Source organism: Myotis myotis, unplaced genomic scaffold (assembly GCF_014108235.1).
Source record: "Myotis myotis isolate mMyoMyo1 unplaced genomic scaffold, mMyoMyo1.p scaffold_m19_p_3, whole genome shotgun sequence".
Taxonomy (NCBI): Eukaryota; Metazoa; Chordata; class Mammalia; order Chiroptera; family Vespertilionidae; genus Myotis; species Myotis myotis.
The window spans coordinates 140,979,371-141,002,198 of record NW_023416335.1 but is presented as its reverse complement, the minus strand read 5'-3'; the positions used below and the strand labels follow the sequence as shown (position 1 = coordinate 141,002,198).

The 22,828-nt window shown below is 42.3% G+C and overlaps 1 protein-coding gene across 2 annotated transcripts in view; it reads right to left on the bottom strand.

The window, feature by feature from the left end:
• The window catches only part of OSBPL8 (oxysterol binding protein like 8), a 169,629-nt gene that overhangs the window by 126,388 nt on the left and 20,413 nt on the right, over positions 1-22,828 (bottom strand). The window lies entirely within an intron of this gene.

Genomic DNA, 22,828 nt, shown 5'->3' with positions numbered 1-22,828 from the left:
ACATTCCTCTACTATAGAAGAAGCAAGTTCTCAAAAGAATAATTTGTTGCATAGAATGAGCAAAAAAAAATTTTTTTTAAAAAACATCACTGCCGAAACCAGTTTGGCTCAGTGGATAGAGCATCGGCCTGCGGACTGAAAGGTCCCAGGTTCGATTCCGGTGAAGGGCATGTACCTGGGTTGCGGGCACATCCCCAGTGGGAAATGTGCAGGAGGCAGCTGATTGATGTTTCTCTCTCATCAATGTTTCTAACTCTCTATCTCTCTCCCTTCCTCTCTGTAAAAAATCAATAAAATATATTTTAAAAAAAAACAAACACATCACTTTACTTATCTGCTATTTTCTTCCTAAAAGCATTTCTTATACTTTAATAATCCAACATCAGGGTCCAAATAAACCACTAAATCAGCACTTAATATGATGTGAATGATAATATCCTTAAATGTTCATAAAACACATCTTGGGTTTTCACAGTAGCCAAAAACTGAGTTCCTAATTATACAAATACTAGAGGCCTGGTGCACAAAAATTTGTGCACTTGGGGGGCGGGGGGGGAGGGAGGGGGGTCCCTCAGCCCAGCCTGTGCCTTCTCGCAGTCTGGGACCCCTCGGGAGATAACGACCTGCTGGCTTAGGCCTGCTCCCAAGTGGCAGAGGGCAGGCCCAATCCCTAAGTGCAGCCAGCCCCTGGTCGGCTCAGAGCAGGGCCGATTGGGGAGTTGGGGCGCCACCCCCTGTCATGGACAGAGCAGGGCGGATCGGGAGGTTGCGTTGCCACCCTCAGTCATGCTCAGGGTAGGGCCGATTGGGGGGTTGGGGCACCGGCCCCTGCCACACTCAAGGCAGGGTCCATGGGGAGGTTACGGCACCACCCCCTGTCATGCACAGAGCAGGGCCAAACAAGGGGTTGGGGCGCTGCCCCCTGTCACTCACAGAGCAGGGCCCATCAGGGGGGTTGGGGCTCCGTACCCTGTCATGCACTGAGCAGGGTCGATCAGGGGGTTGGGGAGTTCCCCCCTATCACGCACAGAGCAGGGCCCATCAGGGGGTTGGGGAGCTCCCCCCTGTCACTCACAGAGTAGGGCCGATAGGGGAGTTGGGGCACCGCCCCCTGTCACACACAGAGCAGGGCGGATCAGGGGGTTGGGGCGCCGCCACTGTCACACTCAGGGCAGGGCGGATCAGGGGGTTGGGGCGCCGCCACTGTCACACTCAGGGCAGGGCCAATGGGGAGGTTATGGCTCTACCCCATCACACACAGAGCAGGGCCCGTGGGGGGGGGGGCGGGAGGGTTGGGGCACTGCACCCTGTCACACATAGAGCAGGGCTGATCAGGGGGTTGGGGCACTGCACCCTGTCACACACAGAGCTGCAGGGCGATCAGGGGGTTGGGGAGCTTCCCCCTATCAGGCACAGAGCAGAGCTGATCAGGGGGTTGTGGCCCCACCCCGTCACACACAGAGCCACAGAGCGATCAGGGGGTTTGGGCGCTGCCCCCTGTCACGCTGATCCCGGTGCCAGGAGGCCTTGCGGCTCCGCTGATCCCGGTGCCGGGAGGCATATTACCCTTTTACTATATAGGATAAAGGCCTGGTGCACGGGTGGGGGCCGGCTGGTTTGCCCTGAAGGGTGTCCTGGATCAGGGTGGGGGTCCCCACTGGGGTGCCTGGCCAGCCTGGGTGAGGGGATGATTGCTGTTTGCAGCTGGTCACACACCCTTCAGGGTGGGGGTCCCCACTGGGGTGCCTGGCCAGTCTGGGTGAGGGCCTGAGGGCTGTTTTCAGGCTGGCGGGTGACTGAAGCTCCCAACCGCTCCTTTTTTTCTTTTTTATTCTGGGCCAGCTTTAGCTCTGAGACTTGGCTCCAGCTCTAAGGCCTCCACTGCTGAAAGCAGGTATCTGGTTTGTTTGGGTTCTATAATCGAAACACTGTCTCAAATCCAGCTCTGAGATACCGGCTGGCTGAAAGCAGGTTTCTGGGGTTTTGTTTAGCTTCGATATTTGTAACAATGTTTCAAACTGCAAGCTCAGAGGCCGGCAGCGGCAGGCGGGGAACATTGGAGTCCTCTGTCACTAAAGCAATCAAGCCTCATGTTCGCTTCAAGCTGCCTGGCTGCCAGCTGCCATCGTGGCTGGCAGTTAATTTGCATATCACCCTGATTAGCCAATGGGAAGGGTAGCGGGCGTAGGGCTAATTACCATGTTTCTCTTTTATTAGATAGGATGCTGTGACTGCAAAGGAGTGTAAATAACAAAACTAATGTTTCTGCCTACCAAATAAGTGTATTAAAAAGTGGTGTGTGATACTCTGATTTCTCTTCAGATCATATAAATCTTCTGCCTTTTAAAAAGTGGTATGTGGCAACTTCCAGCAAGATGGTGGCACAAAGTAAATGGGTACTTGCCTTCTCCCACAACCACATGAAAATTACAACTACAGAACAACCATCATTCAGAACTGCCTGAAATCTGGCTGAATGGTAATCCTACAACTAGGGAATTAAAAAAGCAGCCACATTGAGACTAGTAGGAGGAATGGAGATGCAGAACGTGCTGGTCCCACACTCATGTGTGGCAGATAAAAACTGGCAGAGCTATTTTGGTTGTGGAAGTCCCCCTTAAGAAGTGAGGGGTCCCAGGCCCACACCAGGTCCCCTATCCCAGGATTCCAGTGCAAGGAAAAGAAGTCCCCATAACTTCCAGCTGTAAAAATCAACAGGGATTGAGGCTGAGGGAGATGGAGGTCTGATGGAGTCCCATGCAATTCCTCTTAAAGAGACTGTACACGGACTTACTCCCTCTGAGCTCCATCACGGGGGAAGCAGTTTGAAAGACAACAGAGACATATGAGGAGAAACTGAATAGTCTGGCATCAGGGCAAGAGCTGGGGGTAAGGAAGGACAGCTTTCTCCCAGACAGAAGTTCTGGAAGAGGCCATTGTTCATTTGATGAGCCTTCTCCCTACAGAGCCAGCACGTGGGCAACATATCTGAGACACCATTAATGTGGCTCACAGTGTTCACCTCATCCTGGAGAATTCCTGAGGCCCCAGCCCTCCCAACTTTCAGGTCCACCCAAGCTGTTTCCAGGCCTTTTCCATACAAATGGCCGGTCTTGGTTCATGCTTCAGATTTTCCTAAAATCTCTAAAACAAGCAGCATATAGCCTCAGCATGCCTTGACCTGCTGTTCTTAGGGTCACAGCAGGTGGCCTTAGAATCGCTTGGGTATCTCCAAACCCAGCACAAGTAGCAGCCACCTGCAGATCGCTTTGTAGCTCATGCTAGGTGACCCCAGGCAAAACAGAGGCAGCAGCTAACCTTGGCCTGCACCTCCCAGGAGGCCCCAGAGCCAGCACAAGTGGAGAGCTTTAAACCATGTCAAAGCATCACCACCCAATCATCCCCATAAGTGACACACTCAAGGGGCAAACGCAGCTGACACCAGAGCCCTACTGAAATAAGTCCTGCCCTGTGGAGTGGGGGCCCCTGCACAGCTGATCCTCCAAAGTGGTTGGTATTGCAGCCAGTCCTTGAAGCTGATGAGCCTGGGGTTAAATACCTCCCACTCATGTGCCAACAGCAACCAAGGCTCAACTACAAGAGGAGGGTGTACACAGACCACACGGGAGGAGGGTGCAGCTTGAGTGCCAGCTTAGTGATTGGAGAGGCTTGTGCCATTGGACCCTACAGAACACCTACTATATTAGGCCAATCTACCAAGCATGGGAGACACAGCAGTTCTACCTAATATATAGAAAGAAACACACAGAGGCTGCCAAAATAAAGAGACAAAGAAACATGTCCCAAATGAGAGAACAGAACAGAATTTCAGACAAAGAACTAAACAAAATGGAGACATGCAATCTGCTAGTTGCAGAATTCAAAACATTGATTATAAGGATGCTCAATGAACTTAGTGAGAACATCAACATCATAAAAAAGGACCAGTCAGAAATTAAGGATATACTAACTGAAATAAAGAATAACTTACAGGGAATCAACAGTAGAGTAGATGAAGCTGAGAATCAAATCAGCAATTTGGAATATAAGGGATAAAAAACACCCAATCAGGATAGCAAAAAGAAAAAAAAAAACAAGGATAGTATAATGATCCTCTAGGACAGTGGTTCTCAACCTTCCTAATGCCATGACCCTTTAATACAGTTCCTCATGTTGTGGTGACCCCCAATTTCATTGTTACAAATTGAACATAATTAAAGCATAGTGATTAATCACAAAAACAATATGTAATTATATATGTGTTTTCCGATGGTCTTAGGCGACCCCTGTGAAAGGGTTGTTCGGCCCCCAAAGGGGTCGCGACCCACAGGTTGAGAACCGCTGCTCTAGGACAACGTCGAGCTTACCAATATTCTTTCACATCATAGGGGTGCCAAAAGAAGAGAAAAAGCGATAAATTGAAAACCTATTTAAAAAAAATAACAGAAAACTTTCCTAACCTGGTGAAGGACATAGACATATGAGTCCAGATAGTGCAGAGTCCCAAACAAGATGAACCAAAAGAGGCCCAAACCAAGACACATCATAATTAAAATGCAAAAGGTCAAAGACAGAGAGAATCTTAAAAGCAGCCATGTGTACAGGCCCCGATGCATCCATATAGAAGCAATGGGTTGCAATACAGCACTCTGAGCTTAGGGATCGCCCCCTTTTTTATAATGAGCTGTAATCAAACTTGCTCTTTCCTTGGGAGGAAGACACTATCTGTCTTCCATGGCTATTTCCTATACAAACATCCTTGAAAAGATAGTCCAGAACAAAGTACAGTAAGTGCAGAAACACAGACACCAATAGAGAATTGCCTTAGAGCAGCCTGTTCATCCTTGTCTATATCACTACTATCCAATACCACCCCCTGTAACATTTCACCCTATACTATCAGAAGTGTTTGAACGGCAGAACAACCAGCCAGCAGGGGGCAGGGCCAGCGAGCAAGCTATGCCAGGCAAGCCAAGGCGCTTGCCAGCAGGCAGAGGGAGGAAACAGCAATGGGGGGGAGGGGCATGGCGACCAGCCGTGGCGGAGGGGCAATTGGGGGGCCCGCCCAGTTGCCTCCCACAGAGGGAGGCCACCAGCAACGCTGTGGTGGGGTGATGGGGGCGGCGCTGGGTCAATCCCACAGAGAAAGACTGGGTGGAGGCTGCAGCAGGGTGATGGGGGTGGCGCTGGTCCAATCCTGCAGAGAAAGGCCAGTGGTGACAGGGTGATGGGGGTGGCGCCAGGCCGATCCTGCAGAGAAAGGTCGGGTGGAAGCTGCAGCGGGGTGATGAGGGCAGCGCTGGCCGATCCCACAAAGAAAGGCCAGGTGGCAGCCTCAACAGGGTGATGGGGGTGGTACTGTCCCCTTATCCTGATCGGCCTGCCAGTTCGCCTCTCGCAGAGGGAGGCCAGACTGCAGCTTAGACATCCCCTGAGGACTCCCAGACTGTCAGAGGGTGCAGGCCTGGCTGAGGGACCCTCCCCCACCCCCACTCCAGTGCACAAATTTTCGTGTACCCGGCCTCTAGTTGTTAATAATAGATCAAGTCAACAGTGATTCACAAGCCATTCCTAAGAGTACTTTTGCAAATGTCTACTAAGAGATGTGATTAGAAAATTTTCTATCTGGTTCTAAATAATCTGAAGAATGTTTTTCTATGTAAACAAAGGCCCGGTTCATGAATTTGTGCACGGAGTGGGTCCCTTGGCCTGGCGGGCGATCCAGGCCTATCAGGGGAGGTTGGCTGTAGGAGCACACTTACCACCAAGGGGCAGCTCCTGCATTGAACGTCTGCCCCCTGGTGGTCAGTGAGCGTCACAGCAACTGGTCAACCAGTTGTTCCGGTCATTCGGTCATAGAGGTCGCTTAGGCTTTTATATATATAGATCACATTTTGTCAAGTTCAGTCTTAATTACTGAATGCCTTCTGCATCAAAGTTAACCATCATGCAGAAAAATTCAGGGACCAAAATAGCAGCACTGGAGCCCCCAGGGTTCATCCTCCAACAAGGGTAACAATTAGACAGCTATCCCTGAACAAAAAGAGCTTTGGGAAAGATCTGCAGTCCACTAAAACTTTAGCAACACTAGGAAAGAAAAGTAAGTATTGACACAGAAAAAAAGGGAAGGAAAGCAGCTGCATTTTGATTTTGCCTGAATATCTCACTCATTATCCTCCTCCTTGACACACACACACACACACACACACACACACACACACACACACAGCACTGCTCAGCACCAAGAAGAAACTCCCTAGCAAAGTTCCCCTTGATGGAAAAGAGAAAGCCCAGCGAGCATCCAGCTTTTCCGGCTCTTAGGGGTACTGCACAAAGGATCTGCTTTTATTTCACCCCCATGCAGAGAGTGGCAAAGCTGAGACATACAGGCATGGCTAGGAACTAGGAACAAGGAAGAAAAGTAAGGACTACTAATAGCAGCCACGCAGTGGGAGCAACCACAGTTCCCAGTGACCTGCTCTGCAGAGGACCCAAGCATCTACACTGGAAAAAACAACAGCCAGCACAGGTGCCACAGACTGTCGGCAGATTTTACCAGCTTTTGTCCCACAGGTATTTGCATTCACTAACATCAGCTGCCCTTTCCACTCCTGCCCCCACTGGGGCCTAGGGACTGGAACCAGCAGCCAGCCCAAGCCTCTTCAGCTGCTCAAGTGCAAGATGTCTGCCTAGATCTTCACTGCTGTGCATATGCTCAGGACTGGCCTCTCCAGTTGTGCTTGCATACCACTAACCTGATGCGTGGTGTACCAGCCTCCAGGCTGTGTGCATGAGCAGGGGGAGACTGTGCAGCCACGAAAGAGCAGCCAGGATCACCACAGGTGCTTGTAGATCCAGATCAGGTCCTATCTTCTGTCACTAGCCCAGGGGTGGGCAAACTTTTTGACTCAAGGGCCACAATGGGTTCTTAAACTGGACCGGAGGGCCGGAACAAAAGCATGGATGGAGTGTTTGTGTGAACTAACATAAATTCAAAGTAAACATCATTACATAAAAGGGTACGGTCTTTTTTTTTTTTTTTTTTTTTAGTTTTATTCATTTCAAATGGGCCGGATCCGGCCCGCGGGCCGTAGTTTGCCCACAGCTGCACTAGCCTGTACCTCTGCACTCACCTGCAGCTAGCCTCTTCAGCTGTGCACCTGCATCACTAGCCTCAACTGTCATGCACCCATGCTGAGATGCAGCAGCCATGGTAGTACATGCCTACAGTAAACACCCCCACAGCTGTCTGCCTGCCTTGATCCCCACCACTATATACAGTATGTGTTTGCAACCACACCTGTTACTCATAGGTGCTGGCAGCTGACCTCCTCATCTGAGTATGTGCACACCACCAGTTTCAGTCACTATCACTGCTTGCCCTGAAACCTAGCTATTAGACCTGGAGGTGCTACTGAGGACCCAAACAGCCCTGGAAGCCTCTGCGGATCCCCCACAGTGGTAGCCAAACACCACATAGTTGTTGATACTATGTACCCATGGCCCAAGCCAGAGAGCCATGGTGTCCCCTGAGAACCCAGTGCTTTTCACACATAACTCCAACTAGTCTGTGACCCTACACCTCTAGTCTCAAGGCTCACAGCATGTATCAGCATACCCCTGCCTTCAGGTGAATGTCCATACATAAAGTCAGGAAGAAGTTGACTGATTCTTCAAATGTATGGACACCTACGCAGATTATAAGGATACAAAATTATCAGGGAAACACAATTCAACCAAAGGAATATAGTAATGCTCTAATAACTGGACCCAACAAAATGGGAGACACCAGAATTGGCTGACAAAAAATTCAAAATAATAATTCCAAAGATTATCAGAGAGCTACAAGAGAATACAGATCAGGAAAACAACACAAGAATATGAGTTCACCAAAGAGATAGAAAACAAAAAAAGAATCAAACAAATTTTGTAGCTGAAGAATACAATAATAAATCAAAGAATTCAATAACAAGCTTCAACAAAAGACTACACCAAGAAAAAGAAAGAAATCAATTGAGTTCAAAGACATATATTTTCAAATTATCCAGTAAGAGTGAAAAGAATGAAGAGGAATGAAGAAATCTCTGGATCTTATGAGACATCCTTAAGAGAAATAAGGTATGTATCTTTGGATTCCCAGGAGAAGTCAGGGAGAAAGGAATAGAAAGCTTATTTAAAGAAAGAATGGCTGAGAACTTTCTCAAACCTTGGGAGATGTTTAAACATTCAAGTTCATTAAACTAATAGGTCACCCAAAATGTCAATCCAAAACAATCTTCTCCAAGACATAATGAAATGGTCTAAAACCAACGACAGAGAGAATTTTAGAAGTAGCAAGGGAAAAATATTTTCATATGCCAAAATGGCCCCATAATTCTATCAGTGGATTTCTCAGCAGAAACATGGAAAGAACAGAATGATGAGATACATATTCTAAGTGCTGAAAGAAACTATCAACCAAGAATATTTTACCCAACAAAGCTGTCCTGAAATGGAAGCAAAATTCTTTCCCAAACAAACAAAAGCTAAGGTAGTTCTTCACCACCAGAACTCCTTATAACAAATACTGAAAGGAGTTTTTCAAGGTAAAACTAAAGGACACTAACTAGTAATATAAAAACCTATGAAAATAAACAATGCACTGGTAAAGGCAAGTATATAGTAAGATTCAGAATACTCTCATACTGTAATATGGTGGTGAATTAACCACTTTAAACATAAAGGCTGAAGAACAAGTATTAAAAGTAACTATAAAAGCCCTGGCCTGTATGGCTCAGTTGGTTGGGCATGATCCTGTGCAGCAAAAGGTTGCTGGTTCAATTCCTGGTCAGGGCTCATGTCTGGGGTGTGGCTCAATCCCCCACAGGGGGCCTGTAAAATGTTTTTCTTTCTCATTCCCTCTCCCTTACTCTTTGTCTCAAAATCAATAAAAATATTTTAATGTAAAAAATAATAAACAAAAGTAACTTGGGATATATTCCTAGAAGTGGGACTACTAGGTCAAATGGAAGTTTCATTTTTAATTTTTTGAGGAAACACCATACTGTTCTCCTCAGTGGCTGCACCAGTCTGCATTCCTACCAGCAGTGCACAAGGGTTCCTTTTTCTCCACATCCTCTCCAGCACTTGTCGTTTGTTGATTTGTTGATGATAACCATTCTGACAGGTGTGAGATGGTACCTCGTTGTTGTTTTGATTTGTATCTCTCGGACGATTAGTGACTTTGAGCATGTTTTCATATGTCTCATGGCCGGTGTAGCAACGCCGGTTAACTTTGCTGGGGAGTCCGAATTGGACTGAATGGACTACAGCTGGCAGTGCTGGCCAGGTTAAGCTCCAGGCAGATATTTATAAGAAGAGTGGGCAAGCCTATTCTCCCAGAAGAGTTCTGATCACTGAGAATGATGTGAAGGAGGGCCTCCAGAAGTCTCACATTTTATATGAGCGAGCAGGAGAAGAGCACTGCAACTTGCATCTCTGCTCTTCTTAAGTCGATACGTGGCTCAGACCCGAGCGCCTCCCTCTACTGGCTGGCAAGCATGCTCGAAGGAGGAGAGGACCCACTGTATGTGGCAAGGCAGCTGGTGAGGTTTGCCAGTGAAGACATAGGTCTGGCAGATCCATCCGCATTACCACAAGCAGTGGCCGCCTACCAGGGCTGCCACTTCATAGGCATGCCCGAATGTGAGTGCCTCTGGCCCAGTGTGTAGTCTATTTTGCCAGAGGCCCCAAAGTCTACTGAGGTGTACAGCACCTACAATGTCAAAGCCTACCTAAGGAACCACCAGGGGCCTCTGCCCCTGCCCCGCTGCACCTGAGGAACACGCCGACCCGGCTCATTGAAGGACCGGGGCTATGGCAAGGGCTACAAATACAACCCCATGTACAGCGAGCCTGTGGACCAGGAATACCTGCCCGAAGAATTGAGAGGAGTGGATTTCTTCAAGCAGAAGCGATGCTGACTCTTTGAGGCTATGACAGCAGAAGGACGTTTCTTTTTTTTCTTCTTTTTTTTTAATAGGAATGGCCAGCAAGAGAGTAAATGGATTGTGAAGTTGGTTTCCTGGTAAAAGTTAAAACAGCCCAACTTTTTGTGCCAGAAATTTGAGAGTTTCTTAAGTGGAGGCACAGCTACTTCAGCTAAGGGTGTAATGTTAAATTGTGTTCATTTGCACTCTGCAATAGTTATGCGTATGGAAGTGTCTAGCAGCTTTGTGCAATGAATTAATGTTATAAGGAATTACTATTTTGTCACAGTATTTAAATCATAATGTCATTTCAGAATTCAGTTCTGTAGGATTTTTTTCCCTTTAAAAATGTATATTCTGGGTAGTTTTAATTGCTAAAAAAAAATGTAATTGTGATTTAATACTGCATAATGTTCTGGGGTATTTTTTTAAGTGCAAAGGTCTTATGAGCCAATAAAACTATTTCAAAGTAAAAACAAAAACAAAAACAAAAACTTTGCTGGGGAGGCTGGCAGGGCTCCGGCATGTTTGGGGGCAGCCTGTTTATGCCGGGACCCGGGTGCACAGCCACACACATGCGGTGGGCATGTGCTGGAAGTGCGATGCAGGCATCATATGGACATCTGTGTGTGAAAAGGTGTGCACACACCTTTGTGTGCATAAATACATGTTTCACAGAAGCGTACCTGAAAAGGTGCTTTATCTGTAATAGGCAGTTTTCAAAATGTAATCCAGAGCAAGGGATCTATAGCAAAAACACGCATGCAAGAAAAGGTTTTTGATACTAAACACAAAGCTGTAATCAAAGTGTTTATGTCCAAATGTACTGTGAATCAAACATATGGTGATATTTATTGTCTGGTAGCTCTGTTTGAAAGGTCTGGTCGATCAGTTCTCATTTCACAAAAATAAAATAATGTAACTAAGTGATTACTAAATATATACTTCTAAGGCAAAGTAGTTTACCCACTTTGTGTACTTTTTGCACATGTGTAGCACTTCAAGGCTGTTTATAAAGTATAACTTAGATGATGTGACAATATGGTTGAGGAAGGGGATGTGGCCGGTTGTTTTTAAAAATTATCGACACCTCACAGTTTTTAAGACAAACGTGTTAACCTAAAATCTTCAGGAGGCAGTGTCAGGGGTCTTTGAAGACCTTTGTATAGGCCTAAGACATAAAAAAGCAGATACCCTTTTAGGATGTGGCCTAAAAGAAACCTATTATTTCCAGTTATTACTGTCTTCAAAGTAAAATAACATTTTTGCAGCCTTTTTATGTGAGCCTTTTTTTTCATACTTTCATTACAATATTTGAAATAGGTGGTCATTATTTCAAAGCAATAGTTTTTTCTTCTCAATATCAGAGACCTAAATTTTCACACACACCCCAAAAATGTTTATTTGAAGTAACTTATGCATCTGGACTCCAGGTGGCCTAATAAGCTCAGTGATTAGACAGGTGCTTTTATAGCCAAGGTCAAAGGCTCTTTGCCGTGATTAGCCCTTGATGGGGGAGCAGCCAGAGGCTCTCCTGACCAGCATAGGGAAAAGGGGGAGGGGCAGGAAAACCATTAGAGGAAAAAGAGTGGGATTGGAAACTCCCTCCCAGCCACCCTTAAGAGAGTTCAAATGCTGCGAACAATGGCAGGCAGTTGAGCGGGGCTGCAAGCGCGGCAGGGCCGCAGAGCACCTGCAGGTAGGCAGGGCAGCGGACTACCGCACGATTTCGTGCGCTAGGCCTCTAGTATAAAATAGGGGAGTTCAATATGCCACTTTCAACAACACATATATCATCCAGACAGGAAATCAGTAGGAAACATTGAACTGAATTACACTTTATAGCAAATAAAGCTAAGACACAACATTCTACCCAACAGCAGCAGAATCCACATTTTTTCAAGCACACTTCTCCAGGATAAGTCATGTTAGGTTACAAAAGAAGTCTTAGAAAATTTTAAGACTGAAACCATACCAAATATCTCTTCTAACCACAATGTATGAAATCAGAAATTAATAACCAGAAGAAAATTGGAAAATTCACAAATATGTGGAAATTAAACAGCACACTTATGAACAACCAATGGGTCAAAGCAGCAATAAAAAGGAAAATAAAACTTTAAATAACTGAAAATAAAAACACAACATACCAAAACTTATGAGATATCTCAAAAGCAGTACTAAGAGGAAAGTTTACAGTGATAAATGTCTAAATTAAGAAAAAGTAAAGATCTCAAATAAACAACCTACCTTTGAACCTCAAGGAACTAGAAAAACCAGAATAATCTAAGCCAAAGTTAGCAATGGAAAAAGCTAAAGATCAAAACAGAAGTAAATGAAATAGAGAGGAGAAAAACAATACAAAAGTAAATAAACAAATAAAACAAAGAATTGTTTTTTTAAAGAAATAAAATTAACAAATCTTTAGCTAAACTTCCTAAGGGGGGTGGGGTGGGGGGGGGACAGATAAGACTCAAGTAAATAAAATTTAAAATAAAAAAAAGCAACATTACCACTAATATCACAGAAATACAAAGGATCATAAGAGATTACGATAAACAATTATACATAAACTAGAGGCCCGGTGCACGAAATTCGTGCACAGGGTGGAGGGTGGGGGTATGTGTGTTCCTCAGCCCAGCCTGCACCCTCTCCAATCTGGGACCCCTCGAGGGATGTCCGACTACCTGGGATCGGACCTAAACGGGCAGTTGGACATCCCTCTCACAATCCAGGACTGCTGGCTCCCAACCACTCACCTGCCTGCCTACCTGATTGTCCCTAACCCAGGGGTGGGCAAACTTTTTGACTCGAGGGCCACAATGGGTTCTTAAACTGGACCGGAGGGCCGAACAAAAGCATGGATGGAGTGTTTGTGTGAACTAATATAAATTCAAAGTAAACATCATTACATAAAAGGGTACGGTCTTTTTTTTTTTTTTTTAGTTTTATTCATTTCAAATGGGCCGGATCCGGCCCGTGGGCCGTAGTTTGCCCACGGCTGCCCTAACCGCTTCTGCCTGCCAGCCTGATCACCCCCTAACCACTCCCCTGTCAGCCTGATCTATGCCTAACTGCTCTCCTGCAGGCCCGGTCACCCTTAATTGCCCTCCCCTGCTAGCCTGGTCACCCCTAACTGCCCTCCCCTGCCAACCTGGTTGCCCTCAACTGTCCTCCCCTGCAGGCCGGGTCACCTCCAACTGCCCTCCCCTGCTGGCCTGGTCACCCCCAACTGCCCTCCCCTGCCGGCCTGGTCTCCCCTAACTGTCCTCCCCTGCAGGCCTGGTCGCCCCCAACTGCCCTCCCCTGCAGGCTGGTGGCCCTCAACTGCCTTCCCCTGCGGCCTGGTTGCCCCAACTGCCCTCCCCTGCCAGCCTGATCTCACCCCCACTGCCCTCCCCTGCAGGCCTGGTCACCCCCAACTACCCTCCTCTGCCAGCCAGTTCATCCCCAACTGCCCTCCCCTGCCAGCCTGACGCCCCTAACTGACTCTGCCTCAGCCCCTGCCGCCATGGCTTTATCTGGAAGGAAGTTGCACATCCGGAAGATGGCCGGTCAACCTGGTCTAATTAGCATATTACCCTTTTATTAGTATTAGTATAGATTATATCTCAATAAAGCTGGGCCGGGGAACATGTTAGCTTTTATTTTTGAAACCTCAGCTTCTTGTATAGTGCCTGGCATCTAACAAGCACTGAAAAAAAATTCATTGAATGAGTAACAGTAACTAAGAAAAAATTTCTTAAAAGTAATTAAGACTAGATAGTTTAAATCATTTATTCACTTAAGGGTATATACAAAAGACAGGAAAAGGAACTGAAGTATAAAGCTGACCTGTCTTCATGGGCATTTAATAACTACTCCATTTTTTTGTAATCCTTACCCAAGGAGTGAGGATATTTTTTCCATTGATTTTTAGAGAGTGGAAGGGAGGGGGGAGGTAAGAGAGAGTAGAAGAGAAAAACATCAATGTGAGAGAGAGACACATTGACCGGTTGCCACCAACTCCAAGCCCCAACCAGGACCAGGGATTGACTCTACAACTGAGGTACGTGCCCTTGACTGGTAATCAAACCTGAGAATCTTCTGTCTATGGACCAACGCTCTAACCACTTAGCAACCAGCCAGGGCATGACTGCTCTATTTTAATCACAGCAAATCTGTAAAGGCTGAAAGGTTTGAGTTCAGCCAAGAAATAATTAATACAGTGCTATTACATTAAAGAAATATTATGTTAGCCTAGAAACTATACCAGCAGTGGATTCTTTTGTTGTAAAGCACAGTTGTTCAAGTGTCAATTCTTTCTAAAACTCAGTTTTTCCATTATTACTTCAAGAGTATGAGCTTATCGTTCTGGTAATTTTTTTTTTTTAAGTTAGCCAAAGCTTCCTATTGTTTGAACCAAAGAACCCTAAATGGACATAGATTCTATTTCAGCCATTCGTTTATAACCAAAATAGGCAACCTTAGAATATTAAAACAAAATGGAAGTTAACTTCAAAGTATTTTCTCATAATTTACAAAAGTAAAATTTCTGTCAGGCTTAGAGCATAAAATACCATATATGTTGTCATAAGAAAAAAATAATGTAATATTCATCTATGTTTTTCTAGCAAGTTGTTTTAATTCCATTGAGATCTATGATATAAACATTAGGTTTTGATCAGAATCATAAGGAGAAAAAACTGTTTTACTAAAAATTGTGATCTCTACCTCAATTTTAGTTTGGATCTTAATATCCAAGGTGCTTCCTCTGCAGCTCCTGCTTCATATCATCTCACTATCAAGTGAAGGATTTGTGGTCAGATGCATGATCAGTACTAAGAGGTGAGACATCTAAAAATATCTATTTGAGCAGCTGACTGGTAGTTCCATTTGTCTGACTGATCTAATAATCTGCTACAAATACAGGAGCAGAATCAAAGGGATGGACAATCCTTTTAAGGCCCTGGACCATAATCATCCTGTACTAATAACTAATAAAGAGGAAGCTATTTACCCACCTCTACCTCATCACCTACCTGGTTTCTAAAATTCTAAGTTATGTTCAGTACAAGGCTTAGAAATGTCTTTCAAAGAAGAAATGTGATTTCAGTAGGAAGAAAAAATACCCATATATTTCTACTATAGCTAGGATTTATTATTAACTACAACAGGTTAATTAAAATGCAATAATCAAGATCCATCAACATTTCTAGAATGTGGAAAGTAAAAAAAAACGGATACAAAATAAACAGAAGATAAAATCTTTGTATAGGAAAGCATACAATTTAATTGGAAAGACAAAAAAATATGAAACTGATAAATAAAAACCAATATATAACTGAATATATGCTACATTTACCTTTTTTCCTATTATTTTTATTCTAAAGAAAGGCAGCTTAAGAAAAGAAGAAAAATGCAAGCATATGGGTGTTGTTTTGAAACCAAGAATGGTATCCTTAACCCAGGATTTTTTACTTCCATTTACATGTGGTCAGAAACTAAATTAAATGCAATCTGTATCTAACATTTTTCTTCAATTCAACACGTTCCCACCAAGAACAGGCTATAGTTTTGGTAATTGTCATTAGAGCTACTCAAATATTCATGCAAAGACTGCTTTAGCCAAGGCTAGGATGTTTCCGTTAGAGATAGGAAAGAGAAAGAAAACTACATATGATTTTAACGTAATTGAAAAGTGTTTCAATTTCCTTTTCTGCCAAGTCTCACACTTGGTATTTAAACACTTAGTGTCTCGTACACACGCGTGCTATTGCAACTCCAATCGAAGACCATACAGATATACCAGTTGAACCTAGAGTTGGTTCTTCCAATGATAGGCAATGGAATAACATCAATTGCTAAGTCCTTCCAGTCTGCTGAAAGTACTTAGCATCTTCCTTACTACAAACAATATCTGTCCTGGAATGTACAAGTCTTTATTGGGGGCAACATCTTTAAAAGAAGAAACAGACAAAAAACAAAAAACAACAACACAAACATAAGCAACCAAGGCAAGAGAGTGATTTATACAAAGATTTTTTTTTTTCTATTTTCAAAAAGATGCTGGGTTGGGGGATTTACACTACCTCCAAAACTTATTATAAAAATAAAGTAAAAGTGTGATATTGGCATGCCACATATATATCAATGAAACAGAATAGGTAGTCCAGAAATGGATCACACATTAATTTGCAACAAAAGTGCCAAGAAAACCCAATGGAAAACAAAAATATTTTCAATAAAAAGGGATATTTATTAAATGAAAAAAATCTTGACTTTAACAGTAAACAGAAAAATTAATTTGAAATGAATAATAGAGCTAAATGTAAAAGCCAACACTTATAAAACTTTTAGAATAAAACATGAGAGAAAATCTTCCCAAACTTGGGCTGAGCAAAAATTTCTTAGGAGACTAAAAACACAAATCATGTTAGACTTCATAAAAGTTAAAAGCTGCTTCTCTTCAAAAATAAAGTGAAGAAGCCCTGCCAGTGTGGCTCTGTGGTGAAGCATCGACCCGTGCACCAAGAGGTGGCCTGTTCAGTTCCCAGCAGGGTGTGTGCAGGAGGCAGCCAATTAATGTTGATGTTTCTCTCTCATCAATGTTTCTACCCCTCTCTCACTTTCTCTCTCTCTCAAATCAATTTTAAAAATAATTTTTTAAAAATAAGTTAAGAAAATGAAAACACAGCCAAATAGAAAATAGGCACAATACACACATCTGATAAAGAACCATGATCCAAAAATATATAAAGAACTCTTAAAAGTCAACAATAAGGAAACAAAACATTTTAAACAGACAAAATAGTTAAAACGATTTACTTAAAAAAGTTATACAAATGACCAGTAAAGCCATGAAAAGATGTTCAATACCACTGGTCCTCAGTATAACATACATGAAAAACCACCATGAGTTACTACACAACCTCTAGAATGGCTAAAAATATTTAAAGTGACAATATAAGCACTGACAAGGATGGGAAACAATTAAAATTCTCCTATACTGTCAGTGGGAATGCAAAATAGCACAGCCACTCCTAGGTATTTACCTAAGAGAAATGGAAAATGTCCACTCGAAGATTTCTAAATGGATTTTTCGTAACAGTTTTATTTATAACTAGTGGCCCAGTGCACGAAATTCGTGCACATTAAAAGGGAATTAACTAGAGGAAAATTTTAATATTTCTATTTGCCCTTTCTCTATAATAGAAGTGTCAGAGATGAAAGAAAATTAGTAAAATGTATATGAAAATCTCCCACCTGTCACAGAGTCTGGGGCACGCCACGGGACCCAGAGTCAAGTCCCCCCCCACCCACCTGCACACGCCTCAAAATCGTGCAAGACCCAAACCCAGCCGGCCCCACCCCTGTCAAGCACTGCCGGGCAGGGTGCACAGCCTCAGGTCCCCTGGCCCAGCCTCAGGTCCCCCAGCCCCGGTGCCAGGGCAGGGAGCGTGGTCTCAGGTCCCCCGTCAAGCCCTGCCCGGCGGGGGGCACAGCCTCAGGTCCCCCGGCCCCAGCACCAGGGCTGGGGGCACAGCCTCAGGTCCCCCAGCCCCGGGACAAGGGCGCGAGGGCATGAGCATGCGACAACACAGGGTGTGATGACCATTTGCATATTAGCTCTATTATATAGGATAGGCAAAAACTAGAAATAAGTCAAATGTCTATTAACCAGGGAATGGATAAACAAATTGTAGTATATCCTATAAACAAAAGCCTAAAATGCTAAGTGTCTGGTCGTCCAGTCGGCCGTTCAAACAATCAACGCGTAATATCCTAATGATATGCTAAGGCCGTTCAACCACTCGCTATGATGTGCACTGACCACCAGGGGGTAGACGCTCTGAACGGTAGGTGAGCTTGCTGCTGGGGTCGGGCCAATCGGGTCTGAGCGAGACAAGCCGGACACGCCCTGGAGCCCTCCCACGGTCCCCTCCTGGCTGGCCAACCTCCCATGTCCCTCCCTGGCCCCCATCATGCACTAGTGGGGTCCCTCAGTATAGCCTGCATCCTCTCGCAATCTGGGACCCCTCAAGGGATGTTGAAGAGCCCGTTTCAGCCCTATCCCACAGGCCAGGCTGAGGGACCCCACTGGTACACGAATTCATGCACTGGGCCTCTAGTTCATTCATAACAAAGGGATAATCTTTCTCTTTTTTTAAAAGATATGTTTTTATTAATTTCAGAAAGAGGAAGAGAGATAGAAACATCAATGATAAGAATCATGGATCAGCTGCCTCCTGTATGCCCCCTACTGGGGATCAAGCCCGCAATCTGGGCATGCACCCTGACAGGGAATCAAACCATGACCTCCTGGTTCATGAGATGATGCTCAACCACTGAGCTACACTGGCTGGTCACAATCTTTCCTTTTAATTGTCAGACAAGAGTACATATTTAAAATCCCATTTATATGAAATTCAAAAACAGACAAAACAATATATAGTGGGCAGAATCCAGATCAGCTGTTATCTGGGGAAGAGTTGTGAGTGTAGGGAAGGAGAAACACTAAGTGAAAAAATGCACAAGGGATTTTAGAGACTGATGGAAATGTTCTGTATTTTTATTGTGGTGGTGGCATTCACATAGGTGTATACATTTGTCAAAATGCACAAATTATGTAATTTAAATGGGTACATTTTACTTTATGCAAATTGTATCTGAATAAGTACTTTGGTGTTTTTTTAAAGTGATGTTGGTAGGGTAAGTGGTAAGAGCAAAAAAGACAAGACTACAGAAACACTGAAAGGCAGAATGACATAGTAAAAGCAATGTTTTTTAAATCATGAAAATAGTTCAAATTCTAGCACAGTTAAAACTAGGAATGTACAGGGAATGTATTTAATTCCATCTGTAAAATGGGACTAATAAGTCACAGGATAGCTGTAAAAATTAAATGAGATAGCTAACACTATACCTGGTACATCACAGAAACACAACTCAGATTAGTTGAATCTGTACCTATCAATGTTAAATGTTAAGATAAAAGCAAGAAAATAAGTAACAGATACATGGAGTAAATCATAAAATAATCTAGAGAAAATAATTTTAGATGCCATTTTTAAAAGGAAATGGATGGAAAGGACAGACAGTACTGCAGTAAAGGGATTGTGCAGAAGAACGGAAGCGGAAAGAAGGAAGTCGTGTAGGAGATATCAAAATTAGTATGCCTGTGGCAGCAAGTCTATATAAGGGAGTATTAAAAAAAAAAAAAAAAAAAAAACCACCACCAAGGTAATCTTCCTATCTAATGCAAATACTCATTTAAATTTTACAGTAAGATCCAGAATAGTAACTTCATCCAGTTGATGCTATGGCACCAGATAAATACATTCATGTTTAAAGTGGGGGAAAAGTTCTGTCTTTCTGTTGAAAAAACATGAATGCTTACATTCATCTGCTTCAGTCTCTTGGAGGTTAGCCATAGCTCTTTCCCCAAAGAAAAATAATTATTAAAATATAATTATAGCTAAGCAACATATGGACTTGCTGTGCAGCTGTCACTGCACTCCTAAAATTATGAAAACCTTTACATTTTCCAGAATCTGAATCCTCTAAGTGATTATTTTGGAAAACAAGATATAAAAAAATCTCCTCAGAGAACTATGCAGCTACAAGAATTATTTCATGGCATAATACTTAAAAGGTATCAGAATGCTAAAATTGTATTTAAGGAGACCTAATGTGAGTAAGATCAGGATTCTTGAACATTTATAATTTTGAAGTGTTTTTACATGTATACATTTAAATGTTTAAATAAAATAATGCAGGGTTAGCATTCCTATGGCATTCAAAATAATGTAAGCCTTAAATTAAGATTTTACATATTTGGCAGAGTAATTCCTCTCTATACTTTATATACAGAAGTGTCATTTCACCATTTTCTCTAGGAAGAGATAGCCAAGATAGCTAGTATAACTTAGTTCCCAGAATGAGAGAAATGTAGGAGGAGAATGAGATGCACAATGGGAAACAAAATATTAAAGGGCAATAATACTGACCTTTAAACAGAGTAGCAGCAATGTAGCTATGGTGAGGACAACAAAGCTACAAATTAAATTAACTCAAGTCTTTTGTGAGAAAGGATGTCATGTAGTGACAGTTAACAAACAAGGTTTTATCTGCTCCATGTAACATCAGAGCAATATCCTTGGCTCATAGTAAAACATGTGGAGACTAAAGAATGACCTTATCTTGGGCCCATATGTTACATATCAATGTAATAGCTGAAATATTTATAAAACATAAAAATTATTGATGTGTTACATCATCAGAATCATAAATAATTTTTTATTTAAAATTTTCTTTTCATGATGATAGTATTTTATACTATAAAATAGTTTTCAAAGCCTTTCCTATATATTCAAGGGTAGGCAAAAGTAGGTTTGTAGTTGTAATACAAATATATATAATAATAAATAAATAATATAAGAATAAACTCTGTGTGTCATGTACTCACAACTGTAAACCTACTTTCCCCCACCCCTTATATATACACTAAAAAGGAAGTATCTAGTTTAAGAACTATAAATTAGGAAAAAAGTGTTTTAATAAGACTAATAATAAAATACTAGTTAAGACCCACTACTGTTTTTTGTTTTGTTGTCGTTGAGATTTTGGAAGGCTGATACTGCTGAAGATTATTTATTGTTTGTAAAATGAGGACTGTAAATTTTTTTACATCAAAGAACTTCAAATGGCTAAAGAGATGACAAACAGTGAAAGAAGTCCCTTTAAGTATAATTTGAAGGCTTTATTGCTGTAAATTAACTTATTTTATTTAACAACGGGGAATTTGCCTGTGGTACATCTGCATTACTCAGATTATAGATTTGACGGAAGAGGTTCAAAATTTAAAGGAATAAGAAAGTTTCTTAATTAGAAGCCCTGAGAGCTACTATTTATTATATAAGTGGAGGGGGGAAATTCACACTCTTGAATTTCTTGCTAAGAGTGTGAAGTAAATTTTGGGCTATCCACCTTAGAACTATGCCAACCCAATTACCCTTATATAGAAAAAGAATACACATTTACCAATAAAGAGTATATTTACATTAAAGTTCTCCCTGGACAAGCCACTGTTGGGGTCATTAGTTTTCGCAATGATTTTTCCTTATACTTTTTGTGTCTCTCTGACTTAACACATTGTATGCGGGAAACATATTTATACGTTTTACGATAACTGGTAGTAGAGCGCGGGACACGTATTAATAAGTTTTTTATAGACTAGCGGTAGAATGCGGGTAACGTATAAATACGTAAACTAAAGTTATCGTAATTTTACTGAATGTTGCCATTTGCACAAAAAATTAGTAAAAATGGCCCACGCCACCTGTTAGCACGCAATAAAAACTACCCGCAAACAATTAACGAAATTTTATTTGGAAAAAGAAAAACTACATTTTAAAAAAGAGTTTAAGCAAAATATCAAATGAAATGGGTAAAGAAACTAAAAATATATAAAGGTGACAAGAAAATATTAGAAAAATAAAAACTAACAATTAGAAATTAGAGGAGCGCCATAAAATATTAGTAGAAAAATAACATTATTTAAAAAAAGATGAAAACTAACATTTAAAAGGAAATAATATCAGCAACTTAAAACACTAAAAGCAGGGAAACAAAAACCATCTTTTAATAAATGTAACATTAATAACATAACAATGTTAATTCAAAAGCTGAACACCTTCACTCAAAGATTCTTCAAACTAAGACTACTTTGCCTTCTCAAGTTTTCATGAAAACTTTACTTAGCAAATAATCTCAGGGTGGAAAGCCAAAAAGCAGAGAGAGCACAGTTCCTGGCCTCATACCAATGGCTTCTATCCCTACAGCTCTTGGCTTTTCTATGACACTTATGTGAGAAGATGACACATTCTTTAAAGAATCCTGAACAAGGAGCAGGCTATAGGTCCCATGTAACTTACCTCCCATGAGCAGTCAATGAGTACAACCAAACACAGACCCACCCACATCCCACATTTGGTGTGAATTTTTAATAAAAAAAAAAACCAATCAGCTCTAAGAAAGTTTTTTTTTTGTCAATGCTTACTTAAAAGCAGCAAGGAGATCTACTGAGTACACAAGCAAATGATGGGAAATAATGTTCTTTTTTAAAGTATATTTTTATTTATTTCAGAGAAGAAGGGAGAGGGAGAGAGAGAGACAGAAACATCAATGATGAGAGAGAATCATTGATCAGCTGCCTCCTCCATGCCCCACACTAGGGATGTAGCCTTTAACCCAGGCATGTGCCCCTGGTTCATAGGTCAATGCTCAACCACTGAGCCACACATTGGGAAACAATGTTTTTAAATCTTAGATTCACACAATAGTATAGTGGTTAGCAGAGAGGAAGGGGGTTGGGAGGAGAATTAAGAGGGTAAAGGGGGTCACATATATGATGACAGGAGACTACATTCTGGATGATGAGAACACAATGCAATATACAGATTTTGTGCTATAGAAATGTATACTTTAAACTTACATAATGCTGTTAACCCAATAAAATTAAATAAATAAAATGTAAAAAAGAAATCAGTTTTCCTTAAAAAAAATTTTAGAAAAGCAAATAGATGTATCGACCAGAAAAGAAAATGCATCTCAAAATGCTTTGTCTCAGTCTTCCTCTATCCACTTCTGTCTCCACTCATGTGCGCGCACACACACACTCCAAAGATATTACTATGTAAGTGGGGTTGACCTTGAAATTATCTTAATTTGTCTTCACATTAAATGTGGTCTTCCCTTAAGAATAGCATTAAGAAAAAAAAAAAGAATAGCATAACATTAACATGTTAGAATAATTCTTAAAAATTAGGTAATTTTTAAGTCTGATTGTAAAATGCATTTAAAGCCATTTTCCTTTAGAT